General features: G+C 40.0%; 1 long non-coding RNA gene across 2 annotated transcripts in view; it reads right to left on the reverse strand.

Moving 5' to 3' along the window:
• LOC309868683 overlaps positions 1-5211 on the reverse strand; it is a 31130-nt gene extending 25919 nt beyond the window's left edge. For both annotated transcript variants that reach the window (XR_014313781.1, XR_014313782.1), the window contains exon 1: positions 5034-5211. This is a non-coding gene — a long non-coding RNA (uncharacterized lncRNA). The remainder of the gene's footprint in view (positions 1-5033) is intronic.
• Positions 5212-14912: the final 9701 nt, after the last annotated feature.

Consider the following 14912-nt stretch of genomic DNA (forward strand, 5'->3'; position numbering starts at 1 on the left):
CATTTGGGTGTTTTTATCTTTAAAATTTCCCCTTATCATGCTTTTTTTTCCCCTACCTTATTTAACATTTAAAGAATATTTATATAAGATATTTTTACATACTTGCCTGCTGGTTCCATCATTTTGGGGTGTTTTTGTATTCTTTGATTTATTCCTGGATTTATTAATTGTGTTGTATTTTTGAATTAATATTAGATTATTTTTTTCCTGATATATGGTTAGGTTACTTGGAAACCTATCCTGTAAGCTTTGTTAGAGTGGGTCTAGAGCAGTCTCCTTAAGCTATGGTTAATTTGCCCCATTAATGAGATAGTGCCCCACTGAGGATTCTACCCAGTGTTCACTGAACTCTGACATATTTTCATTCTTGCTTTCAGGATAACAAACTAGTCCCAGCCCTGTGTGAGCTTAAGGGGTTTGCCACCTACCCCTTTCTTGTATTTATTTCCCCAGTTTTAGTTAGTTGCTTTCCCTGAATGTGCAGATCATAACTCAGCCAATAATGTGAGGAAACCCTTCTCTGTATCTCTAGAGTGCAGCTTTCCTGTGCACAACTTTCTTCTTTTTGCTACTCACCCTTCAGAGACTAGCCTCCTGTATCCCTAAACTTCCATCTCTATCTACTCAACTTATCAAGTCTGATGAACTACGCTTGTGTCCCCTCTTGCCTGTGCTACAGCTGGAAACTTCCTATATACCAGTTAGCTGGTGAAATCACAGGGCTTTTAGGATGAACAACTTTCTTGATTTAGTCAGGACTATTTCACTTTTAGCACTGAAAGTCTCATGTTCTGGGAACTCTCTAAGTTCCAGGCAAACAAAGATGTTTGGTCACTCCTAGTCACATTGTTGCTTTCTTTATTTGGGAGATTGCAGTCCTGTACTAACTTTGGGTCAATATCTAAAAACTGTGGGACACACACACACACACACATTTCGATATTCTAATTGTTTCAAGTTGTTCCTGTTTCTCTGTTTTGGTCAGAAGCAGAAACCCTGATTTATTTTGGGGTTCACTTATTCTTTTATGTGAAAAATTGGAGAAGACAGAAACAAAATTGGAAAGACCAGTTGAGACCTATATTATTACGGTCTTAGATGATGATGGCTTAGACACAAATAGTGATATATGTGATGGTTATTGGTGGAAGGAGTTGAGCTATATTTGAGATATATGTTAAGTAGGACAAGGTCCTAAAACAATTGATAAAATACTTTTTCTAAACTTACTTTGATAATCCAAATAATTGTAAACCCAATTACTGTGATTCAGCATATATTCTTTGATCTTGCCCACAAGGTTTCATAGGTAAGATCCCTAGGAATAAGGACCCATGCTCACTGGGCAGAGAATCTGGTAGTTGGTGAAAAACTTGGCAGAAAGGAGTCAGCAATTCATAGATGATGTAGAGTAAGAGGTTGCACTTCAGGGCATAGTAGTTGTAGTAGTTGGCATATTTGGGTCTCTCCAAGGAATGGAAATTCCCATGAAGTTTGTTGTCACCAGAAGGGAAGAGGAAATATGTGTCTAGGCCCAGTGGGCCATGTCCTTTGACATCTGATAGGTTCACAGCTACCTGGGCACAAAGTCTCTGCTAATCCTTATGCAGATGTTGGGCATCATGAAACTTTACCGAGGATCCAGGAAAAAAAATTATTTATATCCTCCATGTTTTCTTTAACATATTTCATCAAGATTTAGATGCTCTAATTAATTGAATGCAGACTGACTTTTTGGGAATGGAGAAAAGTGATAGTCTAAGAAATACCCATATGGGAACGTCTCGTGGGATAACACAAGATTACATATAACTCTAACCTCTGTGGAATTGCCTCACAGGAAGGCCAAACAAATTCAATTGGCTGATGTCAGATCTTTCCTGAGTGAGCAGAGGAAAAAAATGTGGGGATTGGATGTCTGATACAGGGGAAGGAATCAAATCAAGGGAGAAAAGAGAAAAGAGGTGACTTTCTCAGGGGTTTTCATCCTCAACTGAAACTGACCAAGGAGAGAGAGAAAAAGTGACCAAATTTTTTTTCATGCTTTGTTGTGAATGCATATTTTTATTATGTTTTATAAAAATAAATCTCTCTTATAAGGCAACTTCGTGCTCAGGTGATTCATACATTTGTGTTAACAAATAGCTTTTCAGTGACAAATCTGGAAAAATGTCATAGAACAGGTCTCTCCAAAGAAAATTCTAGAGAACGAGGGACTGAAATAAGCAGATTAGAATATAAGATCTTCAGGGAAGGAACCACATCTGATATATTGAACTAACTGCCAACATTCAACCCTCATGCCTGCACATGGTAGGTGTTCAACATATATTACTGAATAAAAGCTAAATTTTGAGAAATAAAAACATTGCATGGGCAAATGACTTTGGAAATGCTATATCCAACCCCCCTTTTTTCATATTTTTTTATTAACTTCTTTTCAGCATAACAGAATTCATTGTTTATGCACCATACCCAGTGCTCCATGCCATATGTGTCCTCCGTAATACCCACTACCTGGCTTCTCCAACCTCCCACCTCCTGCCCCTTCAAAACCCTCAGATTGTTTTTCAGAGTTTATAGTCTCTCATGGTTCATCTCCCCTTCCAATTTCCCTCAACTCCCTTCTTCTCTCCATCTCCCTATGTCCTCCATGTTATTTGTTATGCTCCAACAAATAAGTGAAACCATATGATAATTGACTCTCTCTGCTTGACTTATTTCACTCATTTCACTCAGCATAATCTCTTCCAGTCCCATTCATGTTGATACAAAAGTTGGGTATTCATCCTTTCTGATGGAGGCATAATACTCCATAGTGTATATGGACTACATCTTCCTTATCCATTTGTCTGTTGAAGGGCAGAGATAGAAACTAGAGATACAGTAGAACGTATCAATGAAACTAGAAGCTGGTTTTTTGAAAGAATCAATAAGATCGATAAACCATTGGCCACACCAATCCAAAAGAAAAGATAGAAGGCTCAAATTAATAAAATTATGAATGAAAAGGGAGAGATCATAACTAACACCAAGGAAATAGAAACAATCATCAGAAGTTATTATCAGTAAGTTATCATCAGTTATTATCAATAAGTTAAACAACCTAGATGAAATGGATGCATTCCTGGAAAACTATAAACTCCCAAAATTGAACCAGGAAGAAATTGACCACTTGAATAGACCGATATCTAGTAACGAGATTGAAGCAGTGATCAAAAACCTCCCAAAACACAAGAGCCGGGGACCTGATGGATTGGATTCCCTGGGGAATTCTACCAAATTTTCAAAGAAGAAATAACACCTATTCTCCTGAAGCTGTTTCAAAATATTGAAACAGAAGGAAAACTTCCAGACTCTTTTTATGAAGCCAGCATTACCCTGATCCCCAAACCAGGCAAAGACCCCATCAAAAAGGAGAATTTCAGACCAATATCACTGATGAATATGGACGCCAAGATTCTCAACAAGATCCTAGCAAATAGGATCCAACAGCACATTAAAAAGATTATCCACCATGTTCAGGTGGGATTCATCCCTGGGCTGCAAGGATGGTTCAACATTTGCAAATCAATCAATGTGATAGAACAAATCAATAAAAGAAGAGAGAAGAACCAAATGATCTTCTCAATTGATGCAGAAAAAGCATTTGACAAAATACAGCATCCCTTCCTGATTAAAACACTTCAAAGTATTGGGATAGAGGGAAAATTCCTGAACTTCATAAAATCTATCTATGAAAAACCCACACCAAACCCCCTTTTTTGGTAAATTCACAACACATATTAACCTAGTAAAGATTCCTAAAAGACCTACAGTAAGAAAACCTATTTATTTTTTTGAATAAACTAGTTTTTCACCAGTATCTTTGACTATAGAAATGTTGTTTTAGGGAATATCTGTTAGAATCCTGCAGAAATTTTTCTGTAATCCAATATATCTTTAAGGAGGCAAAGCTAATTGTAAAAATAAGAATTTGAAGAGATAACTGTGACATCATATTGCATCCTTGTTATGTTGAATCCTTACCACAAAAATACTTTCTATATTCAAGTAAAACTGGTTTATTGTCTGAGCTGGACTTGGAATGTAGTAAGTAGAAAGCCATTTTTATTTTGCTTCTGCCCCTTTGAACCTGATATTCACCTCTAACCCCCAGGTTCCACTAACCAATATAACTCCGGAAAGTTCTCCATTGGCTTTTCTGATTACCAACAGGTAATAAATTAAAACAAAACAAACCCTTCAAACCCCACTTTTTTTCAAGGTAGTGAATAATCTGGTGCAGTAGAAAGTCTAATCCATATGAACGTTAGCTGTTTCCTCTCACAGCTCGGTTATCACTCATGTTGGATGTCTGGGCCTAGGAGAAGGAGCCAGGTTGATTTTCTTACTTTCTTTTCTTCATATGGTTGCCACATTCCCTACCTGTGATTTCTGTTTTCTTCAGAGACAGGGAAAGTTGGTCAAGCAAGGGGAAGATGGAAAGGTGGAATAAACTTTGCTCGTGTTATTATAATCAGTCATGGTCCTCTGAATTGTGGACATCCCAACTGACTTTGCTCTCATGGGACATTTGGTGAGTCTCTTTTTTGAAGATACCTCCCTTTGTCTACTTTGTAGGGCATCTCTTAATCACTGTTCCGCTGACTTCAGTTAAGCCTTCTCAGCCTAGCCAGTTATGACCTCTTCATTCTCTTGGCTTCTAGTGGTACATCCCCTCAAATGGGGTCATATCACCCTTCTACACAATCTCTTATAAAATGACCCAATTTACCATTCTGATGTAGGTTCCCACCAAATTCTGAAGTGCTAATTATTCCCAACCTATCTTGGTCCTGGACTGAAAAAGGAGTAGTTCATGTCACAGTCCATGTGTTTTCAAATATGAGTTAGACATCAGTTCCTATGTCTCATACAGTCCTGAAGACATATATCAACCTCTGCGAGTGGTTCCACTATCTTTCTCTTTTGGTTTGGATTAAGGAAGAAATACATCTACTGGCATTGAGAATGAGGATGGGGACACTTACTATTGGTTATGGCTTCCAAATAATCTTCAGTGTCAGCTTCTTTAAAGTTGCACTTGAGGGGTGGTGACTGCCAAGGTGATAACATGGGTAGAACCACTTCCATAACCTCTTAGCAGGTCCCTTCATATGTAAGCTGCCACCTAGCTTTGTGAGGCCCCTTAGCACCAACTTTATTGGGCCTCTTCTGAAGCACCGAGACAAGAGAAAATGCCCCATTTAATAAACGCCCCATCTTCCCATTGCAGATGACTTAATATACTCAATCCACATGAATATCTCTTATGAGAAATGAGCAAGAGGAAACAAAGATGAAATAAGAACGAGCCAGGAGGCTTAATCATGTTTTCTTTTTAAAATAATGCATAAAGCCTACAAAATAAGAAAGAAAAAAAAATGGAAAGTGTTAGTTTTATGCACCAATTATGAGCTTCATATGGTGAGTTTTACAGCCATTAGAATGTGGACAGAGATTGAATTTCACTTGTAAGAGGCTCACTTTGCTCTACTGCCCAGTTCAGGACCATCAGGCAACAAATTAATTTACCATATAAATACCTATCTCTGCTGGGCTTGCTCTTGTCCTCTGGCTTTTATTTGTGTTTGACATTTACAACAATACCTTTGTTTGCCTAGCCATCTCCTGTTGTCAACAGTGGTTCCAAGTGATCCCAAAGCTATTAAGGCCACCAGAAATGTTACTAGAGTGAGGAGTCCCAGGTTAAAAAAAAAAAAAAAAAAAAAAAAAAAAAAAAGAAAGAAAGAGAAAAGAAAAGAAAGGAAAAGAAAAGAAAAAGAAAAGATGGTTAATATGAAATGTCAACTCTCTGACCCACATTCAGGCATCTCATCTTAGGTAGAAGAGACATGGAAAGTAAATTGCCAGACTGTGGTATGCTTGGCTTTGCCTACTCACTGCCTCTTTATAAGTTGATTAGTGTCCATTATTTAAAAACCAAGAGTTTTAAGGACGTAATTCTAACTGTTTCATTTCTTTTGAAAGCTCAGCTACTCAGGCAATAATGGCCTGTGTCTCTTCATAGCAGGCAGCTGGGGCTGGGTAGCAGAAGATAGCTTTAGAGCAAACCTATACTTCCCAGTTGGCCCATAAGCCTCGGCCACTGGTGTTCTTGCCTGGTGCCTACAGAGTTGTAGATGCCTCCTATTGTCCAAGTTTGGAGAAATCTTTCAAACCTTAGCCCTGTGCATTTTCAAAGGCAGGCTATTCCAACTTACCCCAAAGAGACTTCTTTGATCTGAATGGCTCAAACAATCCCTTAACCCCCAGATTGTTTAAAAGGTTATTTGATTTCTCTTTTCTATTCTCTGCCAGCCCATTCTCCCCCCCCCCCCAGAGAGTTTGTTCTGTTCTTTTGCTTTAAAAAGGAAAACAAAGTGTGACTACACATCTATTCTCCAAAGACCATAGCTCTTCGAGGCTGTGAGCCAGATGCCTGATTTGTTTTCCATCCAGTGCTGTACATACAGAAAAAGTCACCGACACAAGGCCATTCTGCCTTTGACCTTCCTAGGGCTGAATGCACAGCTAGTCAACACTGGAGCTGAAAATAGAACCCAGGACTTTCAAATCATTGTTCTGCTCGCTGGGCCGTGCTTCCTCCCATAAGAACTTGGTTAAACAACGTCCTGTTTTGCAAAAGCAGAAATCATAATATACTATCAGAAACTATACACGGAAGAAACACAGGCCTCACTCTCGGGAAAGACAGCATGGTAGGATAAAAGAAGTGTGAATTCATTTCTAGCACTGCAGCTTATAGATTGGATACACTCAAGAAATGTGTGTTGACTCATCGACTTTGTAATGTGTGGCATTTTGAACAGGGAGTTCTCACTGAGTGCCAAGAATGTATTTGCTTGACAACCCACGGAAAGGGAATTGAGGACATTAGAAAGGTTATCATGGAAATGACTGAACGGGTCTATAAAAATGGTCAGGGGCCTGGAGTCTGCGTGTGAATTTTCAGCATAGAGTAGCAAGTGTCATAGGGAGGAAACTGAGGTCTGGTAACACCGTGATTCTTAGCCTGGTGTAGATGCGTGGGCCGTGGAGGGCACAGAAAGCAGACCTGAACAATAGGAGGGTTGGGAGTAGCTGGCACTTTCCCAAGCTCCCAGGAAGAGTGCAGAACTCTCTCTCCTGCCACCATTGTGCAGAGGGCCCACCTGTCTCAGGGTCATCACACTGCATTGGTTTTCAGTGAGCTCTCCAAGGGCAGGACCTGCGCCTAGCACACAGCCTGTCCCAGGAGGCAGCAAACCAGACCTAGAACCAGACTTTCTGAGTTTGAGTCCCGGCTCTACAGTGCCTCAGCTGCAAGACTTTGGACAAGTGACTTTCCTCTCTGTTTCTCAATTTTCTCATTTGTAGGACAGAGATAGTAATAATAGCTCTTACCTCAAACTCATTATGAAAATTAAGTGAGTTACCACTTGTGGCATTGTTAGAATAATACTTGAAATATAATATGCACCCATGAAGTGTTAGTTATTACAGACCAACTGTACGTCATGTATAAATGGTTCTTCTAGCTAACAATACAGGATAGTTAGAATATACCTGGTGACTTAAGCACTTTGCATGGATTACCCCATGCAGTTTTAAAAACAGGACCATGACACAGCTACTCTTGTTGCTCCATATTATAGATGAGGCACTGAGGCACAGAAGGGTTGAGAAACTTACTCAAGGCCACACAGCTGGTGAGTGACAGAGGAAAGATTTGAAACTATATGGTCTGATACCACATCTTTCACCAGCATTCTGGCAATGAAGTATAGATTTCCTGGGAGCCACACTGAGGTAAACGCTGCTTTAAGATGTTCCTACAAGGCTCAAATATATTCATTTATTGACACTTTGAAGGTAGGAAAAAAGTACACATGTGAGATGATGGTGATGAGTAATAAACGCATGAGAAATCCAGCTCTTATTAGGCTCATTTAGCATATCAAAAGGTGTTAAAAATAATAATTAGCCCTAGGAACTAAAGAACAAGTAAAACCAGTCATTTTGACACACCAAATGCAATTTGATATGCAAGTGTCATGCTCTCAGGATAACAGCCATTGAATAAATTAACAAAAGTGCTTGTAGGGAACTGGAGCGCCGTGATCTTTTGCTTGTTTCTTCACTAAAACGTACTTAGTTATGATATCTTTTACTTACTTACATTCTTTATCTCTGAATAGTTTCCTCAGCTCTAAACATGAAGAGAAATGATGAGATTATTTTTCTTTTCTCCAAATGACTTGAAACATTCTGCTGTTGTGGAAAGCAAACCAAACGTGAGGTTGAGAGATAAGGTTTCTGGCTCTGACTTTATTATCAAGTAACTCCCTCTAGAACTTAAAGCAAATCTCCCAGGCTTCCTGGGCTTACAATTTCTCTAAAAATTTCTCTAAAAGCAGATCTTTGGAAGCCACTGATTATAAAATGTGTATACCTTTAACAATTTTTGGTTTTCTTCCTGGGAATTTTCATTACAGGGCATACCTTTCCCCATCTCCCAAACATCTATTTTGACCTTTCTAGAAGCAGAGTATTTTACAATTAAAACACACACTAATTTAATCTTTTCTATTCCCCTTCCTTTTTTCTTTGTCCTCTTTTTCTTTTCTTTTTTTTTTTTTTAAGATTTTATTTATTATTTGACAGAGATCACAAGAGATCACAAGTAGGCAGAGAGGCAGGCAGAGAGAGAGAGAGGAAAGCAGTCCCCCTGCTGAGCAGAGAGCCCGATGTGGGGCTCGATCCCAGGATCCTGGGATCCTGACCTGAGCCGAAGGCAGAGGCTTTAGCCCACTGAGCCACCCAGGCACCCCCTTCTTTTTCTTTTTCTTCTTCCTCTTCCTCCTCTCCTTCTTTTCCTTCCTGTCTTTCTTCTTCTTTCTTCTTTCTTTCTCTCTTTCTTTCTTTCTCTTTCTTCCTTCCTTCCTTTCTTTCTTTTTCTTTTCTTTTCTTTTCTTTTCTTTTCTTTTCTTTTCTTTTCTTTTCTTTTCTCCTCCTCTTCTTCTTCTTCTTCTTCTTCTTCTTCTTCTTCTTCTTCTTCTTCTTCTTCTTCTTCTTCTTCTTCTTCTCTTCTTCTTCTCCTTCTCCTTCTCCTCTTCCTCCTCCTCCTTCTTCTTCTTCCCTGAAATACTGTCACTGAACTAACAGTTCATCTTAGATTTCAGGCAAAAAACAAAATCTAAACCAAAAAAACATAACATTCACCACCACAAACAATAGCTAAAGCTATTCCAAAGACTTGGTTGATGTGTGCATGGACTTGTGCACTGAAAATAGAGAAAAAGCACTCAAAGTATCATTACTGCTTCATTTCTTTAAGGTTCAGGCCCTCTTCCTGGGAATGCATTGTATTTTCTCTCTAGTGGTTATGACCCCTGTGTCCCCCCTACCCTTGATGACAGCACTCTATCAGAGACACAACACTTTTAAATACTAAAATGTCCCAATGCATTTGATTCTGCAATAATCTGCATGTATCAGTGACTAATCTGTGTAAAGCCAAGTCATTTCTTTGCAGTCAGTCAGCTGAGAATACCAAGGGGCCCTCCTTTACTCCAGGCATTTCCAAGTGGGAGAACAGCTGTTCTTTGTTTCAGGAAAGGATGGGGCAAAGGTTAGCTCATGGGTAGAGTTTCCTGTTTGTAATGTCTGAAACCAAGGGAGGTGCCAACAGTTTGGAAGGTTTTATTAAAGAGGAGATAGTTCTTACAGAGGTAAAGTTATGATGAAAATAAAATTCCTTCCCCAGTTGATGTCTCGGTACTGCACATGTGTGGAAGACTAATCATACAATTTCCCTGCTACCATCCTTCCAAGGCTCCTCTTTCCTTGCCAGATAAAGTTCAAACCCTTCAGAACTGTCTAATCTCAGAATTGTTTGCAGTTCTATGAACTCACCTTGTTCCGTTGTGCTTGGAATGGCTTTTCCACATGTCCACCTGGACAGCCCACCTGCTAAGATTTAGTTAGCTCAGGTCTCATTTCCCCATGCAACTTCTGGTAGCTCATCAGTTAGGATAAAAGCCTCTTCCTTGTGGTGTCAAAGCATCCCATGTGTCCCTCTCTATCCAGGGGATTCTCAAACCTGGCTGCACAATGGAATCACCAGAAAACCTATCAGATATGCCAATACTCCGGCCCTGCTTGGAGCTTGATCACACTGCTCTGGGTTGGGGTCAGGCTTCTCTATTTAGTGTAATCAGAAAGTTCTAATGTGCAGCCAATGGTGTGAACCACTGATTCATCATAAACTTTATGACATATTGTATTAAAAGTTTTGTTGAACTCCCTCCAGATTAAGTTTCTTGAGGACTGGAATTTTTTTTTTTATAGTGGTATGAACAGCCTCTGAATTTTTTTTTTTAAAGATTTTATTTATTTATTTGACAGAAAGAGATCACAAGTAGGCAGAGAGGCAGGCAGAGAGAGAGAGAGAGAGAGAGGAGGAAGCAGGCTCCCTGCTGAGCAGAGAGCCCGATGCGGGACTCGATCCCAGGACCCTGAGATCATGACCTGAGCTGAAGGCAGCGGCTCAACCCACTGAGCCACCCAGTTGCTCATAGCCTCTGAAATTAAAAAAAAAAAAAAAAAAAAATCAAATACTGGAAGCGTTCCCTAAATAGTGTATGAGGTATGAATGAGTAAATAACACATATACATCCCAACTTTCTACCCACCTATGTTGAGAAGCTCACTGATGCTCATGCAATTGTTCAGCATAAGACATGTGGAAAACAGAAGAATCAATGTGGATCCCAGGTGTCTGGGGACAAAGGATGTAGTTTAAGAGAAGTGTCTGAGAAAACAAAATAAGGCCTAACAGAAAACCTGGCAAATTTTGAATTAATTAAGAGAAGTGATGAAAAAAATAGAACCATTAAATCTGACCCACGTAGGAACTTCGAGAGGAAACTAATGCAAGAGATTTGGGGGATGGAGATCAGGGAATTGGGAAGAGATTAACTTCTACCTACACAGGATAGAAATACAAGGTACATGGAGTCTGTCCAGAAGAGACTTAGCTTTCCCTTAAGACTTAGGGTCCAAGGCCTTAGAGAAGGTATCCTAGCAGCCAGAAAGGGAATCAGTAGAGTGGGAGTCAAGCTTGAGCATCACTAGAATATGTTATACTGTAAATGTGGTTCTACAAATCTGTATTTTGTGGGTCATAGTATGTGCTAAGTGATTTATATTTTAATCCATCTAATGTGCAGGCTTAGGCACAAGAAGTAGGCTTCATTATCACCAGCTTTACAGATGAGTTGATACAGAGGTGATACAGAGGTTTAGGGCAGCTTGGTAAGAGTCCCAAGCTACCTGTAATATAAATAGTAAATGTCACCTTCTAAATGGCCCATGAGAATCACTGACCCGATGATCACTGGCCACCACTCCCCTCACCCCCCATGCAGGAGAGATAGGAGAAAATGGAAGGATGGGCTGGAATTCCAGGTTCTCAAATCTAAGAAGAGGGCTTTCCCTGTTAAGTCCTGCCAGGGGGTTGGAAGACAGCAGGTGAAGGAACCTCTTGTTGATGGTTGTCTCAAGTGTTTTGATTTTAAAAAGCTCCAACTTGTTTAGGCCCAGTATCACTAAGTAGCCTTGAAAGTTGAGCCCACAAAGCTCTCCACTTCTGGATTCCTAGTGAATGTATTTGCTGGAGGCACATGCTCTTTCTCAGAGGAAGGAAGATGGACAAGAACACTTAGAATTCAACAATTCTACTAGATGGAAGAAGGCTTGGGTGTAAAGTTTGGACCGTGAACTTACCTGGGTGGTTCTGTCAGTTAAATGTTTGACCCTTGATTTCAGTTCAGGACATGATCGTGGGGTTGTAAGATCAAACCTCACATTGCTCTCAAGCCTTGGACATGGAGTCTGCTTAAGATTCTCTCTCTCAATCCCTCTACCTTCACCCCTCCCCCCTCTAAAAAAAAGAGTTTGGACTGTGTGTGTGTATTTTTTTTTAAATGAGTTATCAATGTATTACTTTCATAATATGGGAGTTGGTTATACTCCATATAATATGTCATCAACATTTTAGTTTTGAAATATTTGGTTTGCCATTTTAAGGGGATTCCCTTCCTCTGAGTCTCCCTCTTAACTTTTGACAGTTTGTGTTCAGGCAAGTTTCTCCCTTATCTTAATAAACATTTAGTTTCTAAAACCAGGTCTGAGATTAACTATTAGTCTCACCAATCAGGTTAGTCAGTCTGTGTTATGGTATGATGACGATGCCTGCAGATTTGTGTTCACCAAAATCAACTTCCCTGATCAATCAACTGCGATGAGTAGTCTGTCTGAATTAGTTCCTGTAGTCAAAGCCTTCATGCCAAGCACGTTGGAGCTACTGGCCTTTCCCCCAACCCTGTACGCAATTCCTGTCTGTGAAACTATAATCACTCTGCTGGAAGAGATGCTTGCTCGGCAGTATGCCAGGAGTAAGTGGGGTTGGGACATTTCCTTGACTTATTGGGAAATAACCCAGGTTTAAAACTTAGTTGAATCTTGGTTCACATCCTCACTCTGCCATTTTCAAACACTTCCAAGGCCAAGGGGAGCTCACCAAATGTTGGTTTCTTTCCTTGTCTCCCTTTGTTGAGAATGATCCAGTGGATCATTTCTGTGATGCAATCATATGTATGTCCAGTCAAACACACCCACACAAGAAAGCACACAATTATGGATGCTGTTCTTTGTTTGTTTTCAAGAAGCGGATTTCACAAAAAACTCATGAGCAGTCTGTATTTCATAGCAATTTATTATCTCACCTTTCTCCAGAATGTGGATGTTCTATTACCCCCGGCTTTCTGACATGTGAAAAAATATATTCCTTCTTGCTCCATCTGTGTGGTCTGATAACAAGTTTAGATGGTCATTTTCTCAATAATAAAAGAGAAGGTGATTGTCACTGGCATTTATTACCGACCTTATATCAGGATTCAGTTGGGCAACTCTTACTTCACTTGCCAGAGAGAGGCAGGGTGTGTCAGTGTGAGATCTCTCTAGAGGTAGTCAAAGCAAGTGGCAGTGCCTGACCTGGAGCACGTTTACGCACCTTCTCTGGTCTTGGGCTGGTTCCTCTCTGTGAAGGGCAGATGGTGCCCCACGGCATTTCAAGTCCATTCCTCCTCTCAGATAGCTGAGTCTACTTCTTGCTGATTTTTAAGAAACACATTGACTTGCCCAAAGATAAAAAGACATTAAATAACAAATATTTAACAAGTGATCCGGTCTTTCTCAACTCTTTCTTTTATGTCTAGGTTATAAAATTATTATAGTGATTACTTTTTCATCACACACCTAATCCCATAAAACACTTCTCACTATATAAATGCACATGGCCTATTTTCCTGTGGCAATTACTCATTTTGCCCATGGGAATTGGGTCTTTGCTAAAGGCTGGTAAGGGAAGGTGCCAGTTCTTTGCTAGCAGACTTTATTTTTCTCTCTGGGCAAAGGTTTACTGTGGCTGAGACCAACTCAGCATCATTATTGTCTTCCCCTAAGGAAGAATTACCAACTACTGCTTACGTGCTCCAAACACTGGGGACATATGTAATGAGGCTGGGGGAAAAGCAATGTAACATTTACAAGCAGGAATAAATGAGACATGGTAGATTCTCTTTGTTGTGCTTCTCATATATTTCTCAGTGTTAACTAGAAGATTCCACATAGTGATCTCATTTCTTCTCTTTTACATTCATGGCCACCCTTCAGAGCAAGTCTTACACTTCTTTTATGACTGATAGCATGGAGGCTCAGAGATGTTAATAAATTTCCCATAGTCACCCAGGTCTCTGGGTGACAAAGCCTGTTAATTTATTAGCATGGTCTCTGCCAGGAACAGGTAAAGAGAAAACTGTTCTGGAATGTGGAGAAACCTTAAAATGACCAGCACTGCTGAAGCTACCTTGCCAAAATGGTATATTCTGTAGTTCAAAACTTCAGAAAGAAACCTCATGAACCTGGAAAGGACTATGGAAAGATTTGACACTCCTATGTCAAGTGGGTTTTGAATCCTTTTCCCCAGTAGAGTCACAGAGGATGGACATAAATTTGGATGTAATACTTATGGATACTATTGATGGATCTCATTATGCTCCTGGATCTGTGCCAAATACCTCACTTACTTATTTACCTAGACAATGATTACTCTCCTACATACATATGTGCACTGAGAATTACAGAGAGGTGTCACTTACCCAAGTAGCATGACTTGGAGGACTGGATCCAAATCTATCTGTATCTAAAGCAAATTGCTGCTGTTGACTACTCAGTAGGACCTCTGCACAACAGGGAAGAATGAGGCTCAAGGAGCCCTGTTCTTGCTCCTTCTGCTGAGTCTGTGCTTCCATATGGTAAATTGAAGAACTTGTGAGAGGGGCACCTGGGTGGCTCAGTGTTAAGCCTCTGTTTTCAGCTCAGGTCATGATCTCAGGGTCCTGGGATCGGGCCCCACATTGGGCTCTCTGCTCGGCGGGGAGCCTGCTTCCCCACCCCCCGCCTGCCTCTCTGCCTACTTGTGATCTCTGTTTGTTGAGTAAATCAATAAAATCTTAAAAAAAAAAAAAAAAAGAACTTGTGAGAATCACTATTGTGAATACAGAAAGTCCACAACGGACGGTAACAATTATAGGGAAGATCAGCACTGTAAGTTCTCACTGTACTTACATTCATTAAAAATAGAAATTAAAGAGGAAGAAGCCAAAGGGGAAAATCCCTGTCCCAAATGAGGTCATTTGAACAATAGAACAATCTTGCTAATTATTTAGAGGGAACAGAACTGATTAGATATCAGAAATAGAACTATAAAGGGGCCCTCTCCAAAAGCTGCCTCTCTTACAGCA

Source organism: Mustela nivalis, assembly GCF_964662115.1.
Source record: "Mustela nivalis genome assembly, chromosome: 7".
Lineage (NCBI taxonomy): Eukaryota > Metazoa > Chordata > Mammalia > Carnivora > Mustelidae > Mustela > Mustela nivalis.